The sequence below is a fragment of the Phalacrocorax carbo genome, chromosome 5 (assembly GCF_963921805.1).
Source record: "Phalacrocorax carbo chromosome 5, bPhaCar2.1, whole genome shotgun sequence".
In the NCBI taxonomy this organism is placed as follows: domain Eukaryota; kingdom Metazoa; phylum Chordata; class Aves; order Suliformes; family Phalacrocoracidae; genus Phalacrocorax; species Phalacrocorax carbo.
In genome coordinates this window covers 31547203-31564501 of record NC_087517.1, presented here as the reverse complement: position 1 = coordinate 31564501, position 17299 = coordinate 31547203, and the positions used below count along the sequence as shown (strand labels likewise).

The 17299-nt window shown below is 42.6% G+C and overlaps 1 protein-coding gene across 3 annotated transcripts in view; it reads left to right on the top strand.

The window, feature by feature from the left end:
- The first annotated feature begins 513 nt into the window (after positions 1 to 513).
- SPATS2L (spermatogenesis associated serine rich 2 like) overlaps positions 514 to 17299 on the top strand; it is an 83902-nt gene continuing 67116 nt past the window's right edge. For 2 of the 3 annotated variants that reach the window (XM_064451924.1, XM_064451925.1), the window contains exon 1: positions 514 to 651. The gene's annotated coding sequence lies outside the window, so the exon portion shown is untranslated. Of the gene's footprint in view, positions 652 to 1039; positions 1124 to 17299 lie in introns of those variants that run through there. The other variant, XM_064451927.1, reaches the window with a different exon arrangement.

Genomic DNA, 17299 nt, shown 5'->3' with positions numbered 1-17299 from the left:
CTGACTATGTATTTTCTTTGGTGCTTTTAGGTAGTACTTTAAAACATTGATTACTGAAAAATGTGTGCTAAGTTTTTTCTAGTCTGGTTGTTTGCTGAAAGTATTCACAGATGGGAAGATTCGCATGCGAGCAGTTATATATGTTTCCCGTTTCATTTCACTTAGTGAGAAGTTCTTGACTAGGTCTTTACGTGAGGACCAGTGGTGTCACCGCATTTATTTGTAGGTGGCAAGAGGAGCACGCATGAATTATGAACCTGCCGCAGGAGTAAACCACGGGAGCCCCGGGGGCTGCTCTCCGCCCCCCGTAACTCTTTCCCTCCGGCACCCGGGAAGCACAGGACAGGCCCGGGACGATAGGAGACTCCTGCCCCGCTCCCCGCGGCCCGCGCCTCTGGCTCCTACGCCGCGCGTGCCCCCCACCCGCCGCCCCGCGGCCGTTGCTGTGGGCGGAGCCAGTTGCGGCCGTTACTGGGGCGGGGCGCGCGTGCCCGCGCGCAGGGGCGGGGCGCGGCGCGAGGCGTGTCCCCGCGAGCGGCGCCACAGCCGCCACCCGCTACCGGCCGCCGCGCCCCGCCGGTCTGCAGCTGCCTCCCCGCTCTCCTCCTCCGCTGCGGCGGCACGGCCTCGCTGTGGCCCGACGGCTACCAGGTAAGGCGCCGCCCTCCTCTCTCCTCGGCGGCACCTGTGGGGGGGGGCGGAGGGCCCGGCGGGAGTTTCCTGCCGAGGGGTGCCGGGGAGGGGGGACGGTCGCCGCGGTGCCGCGCGCCACCATACCCGCTGCTTTAACGCTTACGGGTCCCGGCGCCGAGACCGGGCGGAGGCGGACGAGCCCCTCCCGGTGGCGCGGGAACCGCAGTCGGCCCCTCGGACCCCGCCCGGCGTGCGCTGGGACCGGCTCTGCCAGCGCCCGGGAGCCGCTCGCCGCCGCGCTCCCGCTGCTCCGCCGCCTCCCAGGCGCCGCCGGAGCCGAAACTCGGCAGTGCTGTGCTGTTCAAGGCTATTCAGTAACAGCCCTGGTCATAAATGATTAACTGCCCACCCGGGGAACGGGGTGCTGGGTCTTTCCGAGCGCCGCCGTTCATCCCCGTCTGTCTTGGTGGCCGGACGCGCTGAGCCAGCGGTACGTTTGTTCCTGAAATGCTGCCGTGTGTTTTCGCCTGGGCTGTGAAACGTTGCTGCGAGTACTGACATACCGCAAGTTAGGGGCGAGGGTTGCTGTGCCCTAACTACTGTTTCTGGGCAAATCCACCCGTTTGAGGATTTGTTTTATAAGCACCGAGGTAAAAGACCGCTAAGGTCATGTCTCGTCTCGTTCGTCGTCTTTCTTACTGGGCGTGAAAAACGTGATCATTAGGTGTGCAAGTCGTTGATAAGCAGTGGCAGCTGGCAATATTCTTTTATTCTCCTTCAGAATGCAATGCTTCCTTTGTTGAACTGTAAATGAATAGTGTGAGCTTCTTCCCCACCCTCAGCCTCATTGCCCTGAGATGTGAATCACTTGTACTACCAGATTTATTTTCTTCAGGAGAGCTAAGAGGCACCACAGAAAATCCATCTGTTTCATTCCAGGTCACATTCCCCTGGATTGATTTTGTTGATTCCAGCTTAAAAACGTGCAAATGTTTCACATACTTCAAGGCAACTAATGATTTTCTGTGGGAATTCTTTTCTGTTAACTTTTAAATTTTAATTACCAGAGTATGTATAAAGTATCTATCTTCTGTGTTTTTTTTTTAAGCTCCTAATGCACTTAAAATATTTTCCAAAAGGTGACGATTCAAGGAAGGTAAACTAAAAGCTTTCTAAACAGAAAGTAGAAAAGACTGCTACATGCGGAAGGTCAAGGTTAACCAGGAACATTTGCACTGGCCATGAAAGAAATACTGGGTGGTAAACTGTTGAATGGCACTAACTAGAGCCTTTAGGCTGCTGCGAGCAGGACACTGCGCCCTTGCCACAATTGTTGCTGTGAATGCAGTCAAACTGTGTAAACACGGAATGATTTCCAGGTCAGAACAGGTTGATGAATTTTGTGAGGCGCCATCACGACCTGCTGGAGCTGAATGCTGCTGTGAGTGTTCTCCCACTAATTGTGTTGCAGGAGTTGAAGCAGTTTGACCCTTTATGAGAACAGTAGGATCTATTAAATGTAATGAGACACCAATCAAGATAAGGTTTGTACTGCGTCAGGTGCTGTATAAACATGTAAGGAAGTAAGGTTACAACTCTGGGAAATTTACTATGTAAGAAGGTGTTGCGACTAAGAAGTAGTAAATTAAGTACCCTTCAAAATGTTGTCCTTCAGTGAACGGCCTGTTTCCACGGTCCTTATGCCCAGGCAGATGCCTGAGAAGGAACATGTGCTTGAGGCTTATTGCTTTGTCTGATATATAGTAGTGAGCTTCAAAATTGAACACAAGCATCTCCAAGTACTTTCTGTGTTGAGGGAGGTTTGGCTCTGAATCTAGATCAGTTTTTCATACCTAGTGTGTCTTGCTTGAAGAAATGGAAATGAGGCTATGTCAGGATACCTTCCTGCCACTTCCCAAATTTTAAGGAAATATCTGTCCAGAACAGAAACCTGCTTGCACCTATTTTTAAGATAAAGCACAACAAGATTCCAGTGGCCTGCAATGTATTTTATATTTTCAGTTTTCTTCTAGCAATGGTGGAAGTACCAAAGCTGTGCCTGTCAGCAGTTGTAGGCAACCTGTACTTGGTATTAATTCCCCCAGGCTGTTACATTTGTGTTCATTTTCACCCACACACATTGCCTCTGTCATTCTAGGGACTGTACTTCCTACTGTGTTTTCAGGGCCTGTGTCTTAGAGGTCTTTGGACACTGTTAAGTAATGCTAGTCATGCAGAATATGAAAAAAAATCCTCAATTGTTTTCTCAAAACAATCTGGTGTGGTGCTTTACACATCCAAAGGAAAGGTCGAACTCCACATTTCACTGTGTGCCAGAGGACAAAAGTAAAGCTATGTAACAATTTGGAGCAGAAGACCCAGGAGCAGTAAGGCTTTGCACAAAGATCAAGGGAAGAAAAATAATTTATAGTTAACTACAAGTTAACTACAGTTAACTGTTAATATTAAGGATTTTTCCATGTTACTCTGGGGAAATACGACCCCATACCTATGGCTGGTGCTACTGTCTTCTCCATCCTCCATGTTTTTCTGCACTGTCTCAATCCTTCAGTTTCTCTCTTCTTCCTCCTGCCTTTTCTTCCGTCCTCAGATGCTTCACCAGCTTTCTCTTGCAGTTTTCTCCTTTGTGTACAATAAGAAACAGTAGTGAAATAGTTAACTTCATTAGGATAGTGCCTTTATTTTAGGCTGGGCCCCTTCCCCTGCTAATAGTTTTTTTGAAAGCAACACTCTGTGGCATTATTATGTCAAAGAATTTGGCCCTGAACTTCACTGAGGTTAACAGGGGGCTGTGCAGTTCGCATCCCTTTGCCCTGGTTGCTTCAGAGCACCTTGAGCTTCAAGAAGAAGGTCCAGCATTGTTTTACCTCTACTTTGCATTTGCAAGATTCTCTTTACAGCCCTGAGGACTATAAGCTGGTGTGTTACAGAGCGTGAGATGGTGGGGTATGTAGTTACCTTGGGGGTGTATCTGGCATGGCAGGACTCTTATTTTTGGTATATATCTGAAAGTGGCATTGCGGGTGATTCCCGCAGCAAAGATTTTGGCCGTGGTAGTGCTGTCTTGTAACACAGCAAAGACTAGCTCCTTGCCTGATGTAATTTGATAGGGTGGTCAGGAGAGCTAAATGCAACTGCCACCTTGACCAATGGTGTGTGCAAAATATACTGCTTCATTTCAGGAGGGGTTGTGGGAGCACAAGGAATTAAAATTCTGGGATGCAGAAAGAGGCTGGAGAGTGAAAACTGACTTTTTTTTTTTGACTGTTCAGTTTCACAGATCGTGGGTGGAACAGATGGGTGAAGAGGGCAAGTCTGACAGCTGTGACTTTTGTGTAGTAATTCCCTAGTTCTGGATGTGGATTAGAAGAAATCTGGTTTTGCTTATTAGCCCCACTGTCTTTCCTGCTGAAAGTTTGTCCATGTAAAGCTTGTTTAGAAACTCTGTCAGGAAGCCATGCATGCAAATCCCATTTTGGAGGTGTGTGCATCTGAGTGTAAAAGCTGAGAACCGAAAATATGATTGGGGTGGGTGGAAAAGTTAAACGTTTCTTTCTTCTGAGAAGTGGTCAGCAGATGTAATCAACCCTTTTTTGTGAGAGGCTTCAGAAACGGACTTCAAAATGAGAGCGCCAAATGCTGGTTTCTCAATATAAAAAATGTCGTCTTGTTGAATAGACCGCCATATACTTTATGGGTGATGGCAAATTTGCTCACTTACTAAAGTGGTTATTAAGCAACAGTGACAATACTTTCAGTTGTAATCCCAGTGTGATTGTACTTGTACTAGATCTTGTACCAAAAAAGCCTCTGATGATTTTCTGTTTAGACAAGACAAATAGTGCTGCAGACCCTGATGAGGGTTTTGGAACAAAGTCAAAACTCTGCGTGTGTGTTAAACTTCTCTCATAAAACAATAATATAGAATGCCTGCCCATCTTTTTGTAATACAAAAGAGACTAATCTAAAAATATTCTCTGCATATACATAGTAGGAAAGGGTTGTGGCATAACATTTTCAAAGACTGTTCTTTTCTTGGTTTGCTCTTAACTGAAGCTATACAGTTTCTTCAAAAAACATGAGTTACAAATGAATCTGCAATACTTTGTGACTCCTTGTCCTTTTCCTTCAGACAAAAGGCCCTTTCAGTCCATTGAGGAACAGTCACCGATTTTCATGTGGTCATTCAAGAAAAGGATAGTGATTGGCCTTCATAATAGGCCTTTCAGTACCCTCTCTAGTGGTTTGCTGACTGAAAAAAAGGCCTATGGCTGTGTACTGTGTCCAGTGTTTAAATTACTGATGAACCTAATCTGCTAAGTATTGAAAAGGTAAGAGTTCAAATGGCAAAGAAGCCTCACCTGTTTGTGAATACCAGTGTGCTGCTGCTCAGTGTTGGGGACAAATTTTGGCAGTGTGAACTGCTACAGTTCATTGAGTGAAGGTCTGTTCTATTCCTTTTTTTTTAAAAAGTGGTAACTTAAGCCTGATGTTTCCGTGAAATGTGCTTCTAAGAGGACTGATGCTGTTTTATATTCTGAGTGTTGTTGGGCTATGTTACCTGTTTGTGCTGTGCATGGCCAAGTGGCCTGTGAGACAGATTTCTTGGGAGGTGACTATCCTTGAAAGTTGTTGGCCTGTTTTGAGTTAGTGTTAAAGAAGCTGCTACTGCTGTTGTGTTGACAGTGCAGTCTCACTGAGTTGTTATCCTTCTCTGCTGGTAATGGCCAACCTGTCTGGCAGCATTTCAAAATAAACACCCCACATTCAGGGCAGGTAGGCTGGTGTTTGTTGTCCCAACCTTATGCAAAATCCATGCAAGGACTTAGGGTGTTTGAATCTTAATTAGAACAGCACTAAAAGATAGTATTTGTGCTATGAGATGTTTCTAAATGATTGTAGCTCTTCAGGGTCCTGGTTGGTTTTGTTAGAAACCTGTGCAGACCCTGCCCTGAAGGTTCAGCGCTAGGGTGTTCACCTGAGTGCTCTCTGTGGCATGTGGCTTTTATCGCTGCTGAAGACCGATGCATGCTGGCAGATCAGGACTTGAGGCTTTCTTACTGGTTTAGGTACAACTGCCAAGAAAGAGTATTTGAGCTTTGGATGAATCTAAGCTCAAACATGTACTCAAATGGTCATTTCAGACAATTACTTTTTCGTAATGTAAAAAACCAGCTTTCAGTGTGTACTGTCCTACATGGATCCAGTTTGTGGATTCCACTTCTGCACTACACTTAAACGGTCCACTTTTAGTATTTAAATTATAGTGCTGTGTATGGTTCTCTGTGTAAAATTACATGCAACAAAAGCCTTGCATGTGAAGTCTGGGTGTGGTGGTACTTTGGAGTGGGAATGTATTCAGAGACTGTGATTTATACTAGCAGTGGAAAAACCTGTAAGTCCCAAAATTTCATCGCTGTGGGACTTCTCCTTTCTGTGTTGATGGAGGGAGTAACTATCTTGTGCAGTAATACTAGCCTGTACAGAATTTGATTTAGTGATCTTTAGGACTTGGTCTGAACGAAATGTTGCCTTACTTGTAATTCTGTTTTCCAATAATAACTTAGTGCTGGCTAGAAATAATTTTGAGTTGGCTGGTTTGTCAAGCTGCTGGCATGAAGTTGTGCTTTGTTAGGATCAGAGCTTGTGGTCCTTGCTCTGGAGTAATGAGGAGAGGGATGGTGTGGAGATAGACTGCTTGCACAGCACTCAGGTGGAGAGAGGCTTCCCCATCTGTTCCCACAGCTCCTGAGGTTTCCCATGTACTGTAGCCACTTTGTTACTAAAGTGAAAGAAACAAACCTACTTCTCATTAAAATCCTCAAATAACTTGAGGGTTTCTTCCTCCACAGTAGCCAAATTATGTTGTGTACAAACACAGTGGAAGCCAGAAAGGGTTGGATGATTCATCTTGCCAGCAGAGAGGCAGCCAGGTCTGAAACATAAGGAAAGAGCAGCAGAAAGGAGTCAAAAGATCAGGTGTACTATTAGATGGACAGAGCTGTAGCATGAGTAAGGGCAAGAGGTGTATCTGCCAATGGTGCCCTGAAGCGAAGAGGTCTGCAGTACAAGGCAAATACAGGTGAAGTAGAGCAGCTGCTGTGGCTGTGTAAGAAGAGTGCCTGGAGGCTTCTAGTAGTGAAGAGAGCAGAAGATAGTGGTTCAAAGGAGCCCTGGTGAGGAAGAAAGATCAGCAAATATCCCAGGAACTGGAAGGAGCTCTGGCAGTCAGAGGGCACCAGGTTTTTGTCCATGTCTGTTTAGGTACTCAAGTGAGTATGGAAGTTTGTGAGGTGAGGGTGAAAAGGGGCAATTACAGGGAATATTTGTTGTGTATAGTGGTAATACAAGATCAGGGCTTCCCTGGCCCTGATGGGGTTTTCCACAGGTTAGGGCCATTTGGTTAAGGATCTGATAGAAATGATGGGCTTGCAGCAGTTTGTATGTTATGGATTTAGAGTGATATTCTCCTGGGGCTTATGCTCACGGAAATCCACAAGTACAGAGCTTGGCCTGTTATCATTGCTTCCTTGTCACTCAATAAAAACAGTTGTGCCTTTATTATCTGTTGTTAAAAATCACACACCTGTTTAACATCTGTCCTCTTGTGCCTTGTTGAGCCACGTATGCTGATTCTTTACCGAATTGCCTTCTGCAAAACCTTCCAATCCACCAGCTAGAGAACATGGTTGGCATAGAGTTGATTGTGATAGCTGCACTGACTTTTTTTAATTGTGGTAATTATTTTTATCCTAAAATAAGTAAAACAAATATCCAACTAGTGATGTGTTGGGGAACCTTAAGCTGAGCAGACAATCGGCTTTACATCAGCTCAGCTCTGACTCTCTAGTGTTTATCTTTGTGTGAAAGGGGACTATGGAAAATGTCATAATTTTTCTGGCACATGCTGAAGACAGGAAATACTCAACATCAGTGGAGTTGTGCTTCTGTGATACTGGTGTAAAATCAGTATCTTGCCTTATGATGTTTTTAATATTGGTCTCGGGTTTTGTTGTGTAGTTATTTTTTTACATCAAGTTTACTGGGCTTTTTGATACAAGATGATTCTAATGGTGTACTATTGGGTCTGCATAACAGCATGGCCTGTAACCTCACAATTTTTTCCCGTCATGAGACACAAATCCTTCACATGTCTGAAATAAGGGCAGTCTGTGTCCTCTACAGCTTAGTTTCTGGGGAACAGATATTTCAAACTAAGGTCCTGTCAGAGCTCTCTCTGTATTAGAAGTTTTGCAGCACACTTGATGTGAGTAGGAGTTTGGCTCTATGTCATTAGCCAAGAATACAGCATGAGAGACACAGCTGTGGAGCAGGCTGCAGCAGTGTGCTCCCTTTCACTCCACTAGTCTTGTGTTTATGTAGTGCTCAGTACTGAAACTTCTGGCAGTTCTGTGAGCGGGTTCACAGTCCACAGAGTGTGTCGGGATGAAGAGTACTCTATGATGTGAAGTGTTGTATTTTATTTTGTAGTAAAGAGAGTAAGCCTACAAAACCAAGGAAGTTCTGAACAAGGGCAGGCATTTGGCAGTCTGGAAGGGCACTCTGCTATTCCCTAATTGGGCAACAGATGGTCATGTACGTAAATTCATCCATTGCACTGCTATCACTTGACAAAGAATGATGGGTTGCTTTTCTTTATACTAATGGGAATGAGCTGAAGTTCCCCAGTTAGCATTTTAACATGTGATGCCCTTCTCTTAAGTTACGCTGTATCCAACCCTGACTATTTTGCACATTACCCTATAGATGAGGAAAGGTTGGAAGCTTCTAATTGCCTTGCTACTGTTGGATTTTCAGAGATGTTGAGTGCAGAAAGTTCTAACTGGAATTGTGTGCAGTCAGGTCCTCTGAAAATCAGGCTGTAGGTGAACGGTGGTACCTTCCAAAGCATTTTAATGAGAATTGCCAAAGAGCAAAACCAGATTTATTAAGCTATAACAAGGGGCTTATTAAATGGAAGAGGGATCATCTTGCAGTTGCAAGGTCTATTAAACTGCAAAAAGGTTAGTCATTACCATTGTTGCATCATATTAAAGGAATGAAGCAATGTAAACGAAATCATTAATTAAACTGAATAGAACACAAACTATCATTCACTACTAAAGCAAATATCTTCCTTTTGGAGAGCAGGTTAGCCTGATATTAAAGGTTCCTTTTCTGTAAATTAAAAAGAAAAAAATCAAGATTACTGGTACTTAGGACAAAAAATAGATATTGGTACCATGGTAGAGTGCTTATCCTGGGCTGAACTCAGCCTATGAGGCTCAGCATCCTTACTGAGCTGCCTGTGAAGTTGGAGCCCAACTCTTCAGAAGTGGTTTAATAGAGGGAAATGGTCAAATAGCATTGTAGCAAGGGCTATTTATTGCAGTGCCAAAAGACCTGGGCATAACTCACTTTGAAATCTTGGGCTGTAAGGTAGGAGTGTGATGAAGGTGCTGTGCCACATGTGTATGGGAGCAAAGCTCTTGCAGAGCTGCATTCTTGCTGCAGGCCTTATGGCAGGCACAGGGAACTGCTGGAACTGGTGCCAGCTGGCAGCTGGAATGGTTTGGGATGACTGTTGCTGAGTGTGCTGGTTTTTTCCTTAAACAAATTTGGTACCAGACTTCATAAAAGGCTTCACCTTTTGCTAGTTTAGGATTTTCTGGGAGGGACCTCAGGGACTGTTCCACACTACACTTTTTTGGACATTTTCACGTTGCAGAACTGGCCACAGGAAAGAGCTTTGGGAAGGAATCTGCTGTTAATTGAAATGGAAAATATAGGGATACACTATATAGGCTCTTGAACAGCAGACGGACTCCTTGAGAGACAAGCCATAAATTGTTAAGCCTCCATGTTAATACCAATGTAGAAAAGTACCTTCTAATGGATTAAAGTTCAAAAACAAAACCTCAACTAACCAATGTCCCTCACCCCCCCACCCCCTCCCCCCAAAAAAACCCCAAACCACACCACACACATACACAGAAGTATACAAATAAACTGTGTATTTAAAGGAAACACCCAAAGAGCTGTTGGATGGCGGCGATGGGATGGGAATGTATCAGCCACTCATATTCTGCACTATTTGAACTCTGCTACTTAAGCTTTTCAGCACATGTGATACAAGGAAGTCTAAGAAGTGTGTGTATGATCTGTCTTGTTATACATACAGAGATAAAGATAGTATTATTTACTCTGGTCTGACTCTATGCTTTCTTATGTGACAGGTTTAAATTTTTGTGTAGCTTCTTCCTTGAAAGAGTCTACCAGATTAACCTCCCACAGCTTCATCCTGCATCAGGATCAACCTAGGAGGAGGAGTCAGGCCCAGTCCTTGCCTGTTTCTAGCTGTCTCCCCAGGTTGTTTGGGATGCTGTTTCCATATTCAGAATATAGGCTGAAACCTGGAGCCATCCCGGAGTCTATTTGCTTTTGATTAGGATTTTTTGTTGTTTTTAAAACAAAATATGAAAAAAAAAATGTTAATTTTTGCCTCAAAGTGGCTAATGAATCCAGGCTGATAATTTGTGTAAAAGATTTGGCCTGAAATTGTGTGAAGTAAATGAGCTCTCATAATTCCTTGAAAGGAGAAGCCAAGAAGAGAACTGCTAATAAAGTCCTAACCATTATGTGTTAACAGCCATGTGATAGTATTAATGTAATTACTGACAGATGTGAGCATTCCTCTGTGAGAAACATAAGGAGCTTAAGTGTATTGGACCTCTCATCACTACAATGACAGGCCATCTGAAGAATGCTTACACAGAGTGTGCATCTTTCAGAACTGTTACAAAATGGCTCTGTAATTCAATTTCAGATGCAGTTCGTATGTAAACAGTAGGGCCAAAGCAACACCTCAACCTCTGGAAACTTGTCTGTGTTGCTATAAGTTTTAGTTTCTTAGTAATGATTTTTCTTTGGGCATTAATTCTTTGGAATTCCCGTTCTAGTTGTATGGGAATTGATTTGGCAGTTTCTAAGTTTGTCTCTTATATAAAACATGAAAAAAATACATTACTCAACAGTGCTCTGTTCTACTGGTTTAGGTAATGTTTATTAAACAACCTGGATCGCAGGTCCTGCCCAGCCCTGGCTACATTGCCTCTCTCATCCTGGCTCCCTTGCTGGGGCTTTACCTTGGTCAGGTTCTGAATTATTATTTGATTTATTGTTGGGTTTTTTGTTTGTTTTTCCCAATGGCTCTATTCCTTACTGCCCCATGATACCATAGTAGTCAAATTTAGGTCAAAGTAGTATCCTAAGGAGAGGCTATGTTTCCAGAAGTCTTCTCTTACTCAAATGCCCGGCTGGTGAGAGGAACCAGTTAATGGTATTTCTAGTAAACTGTTGGACTTTATATTCTAGTACCAGACTTTATATTCTAGTTCTACCTTCAGGCTTTAAAAATGTATTTTAAAAATATTTTGATTTTAAATAATAAATAATATAAAATAACAATATATTTATATATTTAGACATAGGTAAAGTTTTAAGGTTTTTTACTTAACCATAAGGCATCAGTGCTGAAGAAAGGCGGAGTGGTTCATATTTGTTCCTTAGCAGGCTAATGTTATATACTGTGTTTGATGATAGTTAATGTTTCTGTTTTGTGTTTGCAGCATGTTTATATTTGTGGGTGGGGAAGGAGAGATCAGTTGTGCATCAAGGTTTTTTTCTTTATTCCTTGCTTTATGCTGGAAGTTCTGACAATGATCGTAGGGAATTGGGTAAAAAAATGGCCTAATAAAATGAAGAGTGGCTGGTTTGCTTTTGTCTGCTACACTTTTTAAAATATGAGAGATTAAAATAATTTTCTCACCTACTACCCCCACATATAAAATGTCCTTCCCATGTGAAAAGTATTTGTATTGCCTTAAAAAAAATCTTAGAAAAAATCATGTTTCTTCTCATGTCCCTTTACTTTCTCTTTAGAAAAGATCATAGAATCATAGAATTATTAAGGTTGGAAAAGACCTCTATGATCAAGTCCAACTGTCAGCCCAACACTACAATGTCTCCTACACCATGCCCTGAAGCACCACGTTTACACATTTTTTCACACATCCAGGGATGGTAACTCCACCACCTCTCTGGGCAGCCTGTTCCAATGCCTGACCACTCTTTCAGTAAAGAAGTTGTTCCTAATATCCAATCTAAATCTCCTCTGATGCAGCTTGAGGCCATTTGCTCTCATCCTATCACTAATAGCTTGGGAGAAGAGACCAACACCCACCTCACTACAACCTCCTTTCAGGTAGTAGTAGTAGTAAGCGATAAGACTCTCCTCAGCCTCCTTTTCTCCAGACTAAACAACCCCAGTTCCCTTGACCTCTCCTCATAAGACTTGCTCTCCAGACCCGTCACCAGCTTTGCTGCCCTTCTTTGGACATGCTCCAGCAACTCCGTGTCCTTCTTTTAGTGAGGGGCCGAAAACTGAACACAGTATTCAAGGTGCTGCCTCACCGGTGCCAAGTACAGAGCCACAATCACTTTCCTACTCCAGCTGACCACGCTATTTCTAATATGAGCCAGGATGCTGTTGGCCGCCTTGGCTACCTGGGCACACTGCTGGCTCGTGTTCAGCCAGCTGTCAGCCAACACCTCCAGGTCCTTCTTTGCCAGGCAGCTCTCCAGCCACTCTTCCCCAAGCCTGTGGCATTGCATGGTGTTGTTCTGACCCAAGTGCAAGACCTGGCACTTGGCCTTGTTAAACCTCATACAGTTGACCTCAGCCTATCAATCCAGCCTGTCCAGATGCCTCTGCAGAGCCTTCCTACCCTCAAGCAGATCTACACTTTTGCCCAATTTGTTGTCACCTGCAAATTACTGAGTGCACTAAATCCCCTCATCCAGATCATTGATAAAGATATGAAACAAGACTGATCCAAAAACTAAGCCCTGGGGAACACTGCTTGTGACCGGCCACCAACTGGATTTAGCTCTGTTCACCACAGCTCTCTGGGCCTGGCCACCCAGCCAGTTTTTTACCCAGCAAAGAGTGCACCTGTCCAAGCCATGAGCTGCCAGCTTCTCTGGGAGGATGCTGTGGGAGACAGTGTCAAAGGCTTTGCAAAAGTCCAGCTAGATAACATCCACAGCCTTTCCCTTATTCACTAGGCAAGTTACCTTGTCATAGAAGGCAATCAGGGTAATGATGTTAATAAGAGTAATTAAAGCATATAATGTTTTGGAAGTCATCTACTCTAAATAGGGATTTAAATTAACATTTTAGAAGTCTGCTTTTTTTTCTTTCTCCTAAGCTTTTTCCTGGAAATCATGTCAAGCCTCCAGTCAATTCTGCATGCATAGTAGCATGCACTCAGCACACCATTTCTCATCTAGTGGGTCTCATAGTCCTTTAGGTATGTCCGCTCCCTAAACTGATACTGCTGGCAGGAAATAACTGTGAGGAGTGACAGCAGTGAATTTTCAGCCATGCTTCAGGACTTGATAGTTCACTGTTAGTATGGTTTGTGTTAAATGAGGCATTTCAGTATATACAAGATGTGAAAAGATGTAATTGTTTCACTCTTATTTTGTTACTTTGTAATTCTGCTTTTAATGGCCAACATTTACAATGTGCTGTAGTCCTCAACGTACATCAGGAGTTGCTCCTATGGCTTCTCAAGTTCATTGACTTCGGTAATTCCCTAGGAGAAGAGATGTAGTTCTGTACAAAGGAGGCTAAAATAAATTTTATTTTTTAACTTATTGGTCATCAAGGTGGATATGAGGTGGTCTGGCAGTGTGCATGTTTGAAATCCGCAGGGGCGGATATTAAGGTATTTGCTGACATGTGAAAGCTTCAGTTGATTATACTGAGGACTAGAGTTAAAAGGATGATGTTGATCTCATGGGTGATGTGAGCAGGACCTACACCATGCAGGACTGTCTCTGAAAGTCAGGAGACCTTGGAAACAAAGGTAGGTGTAGCCATATTCGTTTTTATTGTGCCGCTCCCTTCTTTTACTTAAGCAGCAAATTTTAGGAAATAAAATGGAAAAATAAATAACATCTACATACTGTGAGTTTGCAAAGCTAAAACAGAAGTCTGATAGTTTGCAAAGCAAAGGTTGGGTTAGAGATGGTAGCTTGGCCACGTTGCATGCACATAACATTTTCTATGCAACTTTCTGTCATTAACTGTAACATGTTACTATTCTCAGTGTACCATAAAATAAGCAGACACTACCTTGTGGGTGAGTGGGTAATACTGGAACAAACTTTAATCTTGGTATCTCAAAGGTACTTGGAGCAGAGGTGCCAAGTCATCAGTCAGTTGCTGAGGCTCAGCATCAGCAGTAAATATGTGTTTGTTCCTAGGAAATAAATACAGACAGGAATTCTGAATAAATGATCCCTACAGAAGGTGCTATGCCAATAAACTGAGGCAAACTGACTTCCTTTAGCAGAGGGTGTATCTGAGTTCACTGAAGGCATTCGAGGTTTGTACCATCATCACTCACTTTTATCCAAACTCATTAGCAGAAAAGACCAAGCTGTATTTTTGCTTTATATTAGCCAAATTCCTTCATAAGTAAAAGACCGCACAAGTATTTCAGCTGAAGCCCAGGCCAAAATGTTTTAAATCATCAAAGAAAGAGTAAGTTCCAGCGTGAGAAGTTTGCTTCAAAACTTTGGGGATTATTTTTGTTATTTGTGTGTCATTCCCATGAAAAGGCTGCTTTGACATACAAACTAGTGTTTCATGGAACCACCTGACTCAGGGCTCAAGAGCTCTGCATGATTTCGTTTGTGATGTGAAATACCGCATGGGAATGAGATCTTGTTTACACCCATGACTGAGTCTGACCAAGATCCCCTGGGTAATTGTGCTCCTCCTTCCTATTAAAACTTCAAAAGAGACTAGAGATATATTTACAGTTGTAAATTGATTTCATTATTTTGTTCATTGTGATCTCATTCTTAGAATTTGTATGCAACAAGAAAAGAGGGTATTACCACATTCTCAATGGAGAGAAATAAGGATTGGAGTTTTATATAAGAAGGAATATATCTCATCCCGGGAGCTCTATGTTATAAAAATGCTTCGTGGTTGTGTTCAGCTCTCTTAGGGCACCAGGAAGAAGAAGAGAGTAAAGCTGCTTAGACAATAGTTGGCTTGGGAGTTCTCGGTCCTTCTCCTTTCCAGAGATCAGGTCAACTAGGATGGAGTGAGGTGAAATCAGACTTCAGGATCCTGTTGCTGCTGTAGTACTAGACGCTGGGCAGAGTGGGTGCTCCCTGAGCAGGGTGCCATACTTTTTCCAATGGCTGATGCACAGTGTACATCCCTCTGTTGGGCTACCTTCCAGTAACGATTCCCAAGGCGATGCTGTCTCCTCCTTTGGACTTTGTGTCCATTTAACGTTGTTATAAAGGCAGAATCAACACTGTCATTATGACATGACAGTGTTGATGAAAAGTTCTGCTTTTCGCATTCATGGTGTGATGGCTTTTTTTCACAAGCACAGTAAGGTTGGCAGTAGACCAAGTTCACTGACGCCCACTTATCTCTGTGTCCAAGTGTAACTTGAAGGGACGACTTTAGATGTAGTCTACAGTTGGGGGTTTTTCGTGATTTTAGTTCTTATTTATCGTAGTCTCTGATATTGGGTAGTACACAGTAAAACCAATATTGACTGGGTATCAGTATCAGGAGAAGTTGTAAAGCTGTTCTTCAAGATTGAGCTTTTTAATGCACTCTGCAGATTTCACAATATCTGCATGTTCCATGTGTAAAGTGTGTGTCTGCTATAGCTATACTGTGTTGCTTTTGGTACTGATATTAAGCTGCTGTAATGCTGTCTGCTAAATTGCAGCATAAATTCAACATCCACAGCCTTGATGCATTATCCATCACACATTATGTTCTGTAGCTACCCTTTGTCTCCTAAAATAATCCCTCATTTGCTTGAAAGTGTATGCACTCAGACATATTTTCTCTGCCTACTGCATATTTGGATAAGCAAATAACTAACTTTTTTAAAAAAGCATCATTTCCATACTTCTGCAGAATATGATTATGTCTTGAAATGCCTATTTTGGTTTTGGAGCAGATAAAAATTGCTTTCTAAAAGTGCTGAATAAAAAACATTTGACAGAGTGAAAGCACAACTGACTTTGCTTAAGTGTGCAAAATATGAAGTACTACTTCCTTCAGAAGCTTCTGTCCTTCTGTTGGGAGACCAAAGACAGATTACAAGGAGGATGTGCCAGTTTTAAAATAGAGATGATTGCACTTTAATTGAAAATGAGTTATTTCAGCTGTCATTAAATGTAGAAGCTGTAAAATGCTTAATTGTTCTGATTTGCTAGAGACGAATGGGAGGATAGTTTTTGCCCAGAAAATGACTTTGTGGATATTTTTTTGAACTTTGTTACGCTTTTTTTGATGATCTTTTAGAATTAATTACAAGGTCATGTACTGTGTAAACTAACATACTCAAATTTACATGGGTCCACACTGAATTTTCTATTAAATCTGTGGAGGTTATTTTTAACTTATTAACACTTATGCTGTCTGCAACACAGTATTTTTTTTTTTTAGTTCCCCAGCCTCAGTAAGAGGAAGCTTTCCTGGCAGATTAACCTTTCAGTGTGCAAAAATAGTGAGTAAAACTCACAGTGGGCTCCAAGTAGCAGCAGAATTCAATTCAGAGGAGGCAGTTTTCACCCAGAGGCATGGAGAGTCCATAGATTGTGCAAAATCTTTTTCTCATTCTTCTTAGGATCCTGTGGCCCCTGAGCTGTACAAAAATGGAGATCCCATAGCTCCTCTAGGCACTGAACTTATCCTGGCTCATCAGGGTATCAGCAATTGTCTTAACCAGGGCTTTCCAGCTTTGTGGTGTTGCTTGGTTACCATCATTCCCACAACTCTCAAATAAAGCAAAGCAAATGTAAAAAAACCTGGTTTCTATTTATGGGCTAGGCTACTATACAGATCCAAACAAAACAGAATTGTAAATCCTCTACAGCTTCTTTAATGATCTTTTTTTTTCTTCCCCCTCAAGTATTCCACTTGGCTACTCACAAAGGCTTTCTATTTTAAATATGTTTTTTCAGTATATTGGGCTACTTCTAGGATTCTGCACAAACTCATTAAGTTCAGAAGCTGGAATCCTGACTTGGAGCAAGGAATAACAAATAATGGTTTGTGCGTTGGGCGGTCTTGGTAACTCCAGCTGGGATACTGCCTTTTCAGATATACTTTATGTGCATCCTCAGTTTAGGGCAGGGAAAAGGGTAAAGCTTAGCTTGGAATGTGTTAGGGAATACTTTCTTTAGTAATTACAATAATGAAGAACTGTCATAACAATTTGGCTGAGGATCTCCTGTGATTTTGTGAATATTTCTGGATGTAGCTTCAGAAGTCCTCTCCTGCCCTTAGGGGAATAATTTTGGCATGTGGGCTCATGTGTTTCAGGGAAAATTCTCATCTTAAATCCAATTCACTAATCTTAACAAAGTATACAGACACTTTGAGAACTTAATATAGCATAGGTGCCTGTGTAGCTATTCCATTGTCATCCCCATTCCACGGAGAAATTCTGCAAAATTAAAAATATCAATTTTTTTATCACCTTCAGGCTGAAAGAGATAACTCAGAGATAGCCATTCCATTGATATATTA